Source organism: Aplysia californica, unplaced genomic scaffold (genome assembly GCF_000002075.1).
Source record: "Aplysia californica isolate F4 #8 unplaced genomic scaffold, AplCal3.0 scaffold01832, whole genome shotgun sequence".
NCBI lineage: Eukaryota > Metazoa > Mollusca > Gastropoda > Aplysiida > Aplysiidae > Aplysia > Aplysia californica.
Genome location: NW_004799102.1, coordinates 1,463 through 5,533, shown reverse-complemented (window position 1 = coordinate 5,533; position 4,071 = coordinate 1,463).

Genomic DNA, 4,071 nt, shown 5'->3' with positions numbered 1-4,071 from the left:
GGGGTTTACAGAGTGTTTCGGCCTGTCTGCTGGGACATTGAATACCTCCCTGCCCGGGTTGGCTGAGATTTAAATGGTTAAAAACCTAGTTTTTGTGAATCAGCGGCCATTTCGCCTTTTTAAAAAAGAATTGAATTTATGCTTAAATGTCCACGTTTTGCTTTGCTATGTACGTGTGGTATTGCTGCACGTTATTTTAACAAATGTTATTATTATACAAACTTTATTTGAATTCTTTAGGCAATTGTAAGAGAAGTTACAGCAGAAAACCCTTTTGTTTTCTGGGGGTTTTTTTAATTTGCAAAAAAAGATGAGTTTGTTAGATACTGGGTTTTCAGTTCAACTAGCAGCAGAGTGGTCACCTTGTGATGTCACTGATGACAAAAGTTGTCGAGTGTCGGTACCTCCTTGGTTCGGTCTTATAGGAAATGGACTTAAACAGACCGGACATTTTTGAAGGGGTTGAAAATGCCGCTGGAAGAGAATAGTGATACTATAGAAAATGTCGGTTGTTGTGTTTGTAAGAAAGTAATTGATTGCCTGGATAATGTCAGTTGCACTGAATACAAGAAAATAATTGATTTTCTGGAAAATGTTTGTGGCAGTGAGTGGGAAAACTAATTATTGATTTTCTGGAAAATGTTTGTGGCAGTGAGTGGGAAAACTAATTATTGATTTTCTGGAAAATATGAATTGCAGTGAGTGCAAGAAACTGATTGGCTTTTAAAAGAAAAGTCAAATGCTGTGAGCACGAGAAAACGACAACAGCCTCGCACTCCGTTTCTGTTGTCTCATGTCACTTTTAGATGTCAAGAGGCAGGTACCAGGATCAGACATCGAATGTGTTTTTTTCTAGGTGGCAGACTGCGACATTTAGTTGTTTTTTCTCGACTGCAGACTGCGCCATTTTGTTGTTTTTTCTAGATTGCAGACTGCGTCATTTAGTTGTTTTTTCTAGACTGCAGACTGCGTCATTTAGTTGTTTTGTCTAGACTGCAGACTGCGTCATTTAGTTGTTTTTTCTAGACTGCAGACTGCGTCATTTTGTTGTTTTTTCTAGACTGCAGACTGCGTCATTTTGTTGTTTTTTCTAGACTGCAGACTGCGTCATTTAGTTGTTTTTTCTCGACTGCAGACTGCGTCATTTTGTATTTTGCATCAGTGGTATGAGAGCAGTATAATCTTTCCTACATTCTCACCCTGTTTGGATTTGTAAAACATAACAGCGTGTGCGATGTCACGTAGCGTTTGTTTGCATATGTGATGTAGCGGTTAGGCGCTTTTCTGTCACGCGCAGTAGACTTGGGTTTTCATTCCTGTGCTGGGATGAGGTTGTTGTTTTTTTGTCGTTTTTTGTTTGTTTGTTTGTTTGTTTGTTGTTGTTTTTTGAGTGTCTGTATCTGTCTTCTAGGATGCTGTATTCCTCTCGGCCCGGCAGAGAGGGTTGAGGTAGCTGACCTCTTTCATGATCTAAATTGTGTCGATGGAGCCGTAAAAACATCTCATATTGCGTATATTTTTTATCTTCCTAGCACTCGTACAATTGTGAGTGAAAAACATAGGTCCGGATGGAACTGGAATTAGTCAATACAGTGTAGCACGCACTAACGAAAGCACTGACATATATCGAAAAGATATTCAGGTTTTGAATGTTGTTCTTATACATTATATTCTTTGTACCGGTATTTACGGAAGTTCGAAAAGTTATGAAAAGTTTTAGATGAAGTTGGAAGTATGAAAACCTGTTATTAGTGTTGTGTTGTTCATGGGAAGTGAGAATGTTGGTTTTGTCATGATTTATATAATCCAGTAATTAATTCCTTCTTTCTTTATTTTTGCCCTTTAAAAAAAAAAGTGTCTACTACCTCTGTGTTGCTGGTTTCATGAGGAAATCAAATCTGAAAGTGGAATATAATTGTGTCCAGTGAGAAACGAATGTTTTGATGTGTATTCCGACTTTTTGTTGTTGCATTTTTGTGTGTGTCTATTTGTGTGTGTATGTTATGTTTGTGTGTGTGTATGTGGGAGGGAGGGGGGGGGGTGGGACGGGGATTTTTGTTTTATCGAGGAGGCAGATAGACTTGTAGTGTTTTTTTGGATTATGCGCGAGTTTATTGATAGAGGGAGAGAAAGAGGTGGAAAGAGATACCGTTAGAGAGAAAAGGAGACAGAGAGAGAGAGATGGAAAGGAGAGACAGTCACTGTGAGAGACGTTTTAAAGTGAATTGCCTTAAATTTCAATTAATTTTGCCGGATCATGGTAGGAGTTTGGACAATGATGATATGAAGCACACATACACACACACACACACGCACACACACTCACACACACACACTCACACACACACACACATGCACACACACACACACACACACACACACACACACTCTCTCTGTGACCAGTATAGTTCACACTACTATAGAGCCCTTGTTCTCACACGAGATATTTATATTATAATCAGAAATGGTCTTCCTTGGTGATGATTTCCAGTGTTCATTTACGTAAACTTTCAACAGTTATTGTGTATTGAAGGCCCGTTATGACTTCTGTCCTGTCACAATATAGTTTTGTCTAGCAGCTGAGCTCATTACTCAAATTTATATATATATGCAGTTGACTACAGATTTATATATATATGCAGTCGACTACAGATTTATATATATATGCAGTCGACTACAGATTTATATATATATGCAGTCGACTACAGATAAGTTCATGTCTTTGGGGAAGTGAAAAATAGATTTAAAAAAAAAAAAATCAGGAGTGGGTGGCTCTACAGTGTCTGGAGAGCTTCCATTGCAAATAGCCACCTCCTAAGAATTACATGGGTGTTCTGCCCTGGTCACGCCGCTGTGCACGGAAATGAGCGTGCTGATGAACTTGCCGGCAAATCAGCACACAATGGCCGAATCATGCTCGACCCACCAATGGTGATCGCCAAATGCAAGGAGAGCCTTGACGACCAAGAGGAGACAGACTCCCACACACTCAGCACAATAAAAGAAAAGTGTGTGCGGGGCACAGGGAAAAAAGTTTGCTCCGAGGATCGAGTGGTCAGGCGTGTCTCAAACCAGCTCCCCATGGAGACAATTAGCATAAAGACCCTGGGGTGGACGCTGGGAAGGAGAGTTGAGCAGCTATGGACATGTGCCGCCTGCTATGATTCTAGCTCTGGATCCAAGTAAATCCTAGTAAAGATGAACCCATCTGAAGTTTAAACTGACCCTCGGGGACTGTAAAGGAGAAGAGGTGCTGGGGCCGGAGAAAAAGGTTAACTTAACCGAAGATTAACTCAATCGAGTTGAACAAAAGCAGAGTCCACTGTATACTTAAGAATGTTTCTGATGGAGACAAAATTAAGGGATGGGGAAAGGTGATAAAGATCATGGGGAGTTGAACACTGATGTAGAGGTTTATTATAAGTTTTCAATCTGATTTTTGAAAAACCGTGTAGAGTATTGGGAATGAGATGGAAGTCCATTGGGTGTTAAATTATTTCGTGGGGATTAATTCTAATCTGGAGATGTAAAAAAAAAGAGGGATAAAGGACAGAGATGTGAAATGTGAATCCTGTAGTCCTCAACCTTAGTAGAGGTTTTACGGCGCTCGCAACTGCATTTGGTCATATGAGTGCCAAGGGGTGGATGTCAACAGAGAAGTCCTTACAGGGAGTCAGGCTTACTCTGTTCACCTCTCTAGCTTCAACAGCACAAAGTCTGCTTTGACTCCTGATCTACAACAGGGAACTGCTGCTTTTTTTTTTCCCTAATCCTTACTATCGTCATTTTCCTCTACTTCTTTTGTATGTTTGTCCCACTCTTGTGACCCGCTATTTCCGGGGTGCCTTGATAGTCGCAGCAGACTTTGTGCTGTTGAAGCTAGAGAGGTGAGCAGAGTAAGTCTGATTCCCTGCAAGGACTTCTCTGTTGACATCCACCCCTTGGCGCTCATATGACCTTATTCAGTTGCGAGCGCCGTAAAACCTCTATTAAAACAATAAAAAACTCAAAAGGAGCAAGTCCTTTTTTTTCGCGTATGGTCTTTCGGCAACTGACTGATGTTTGAATGAT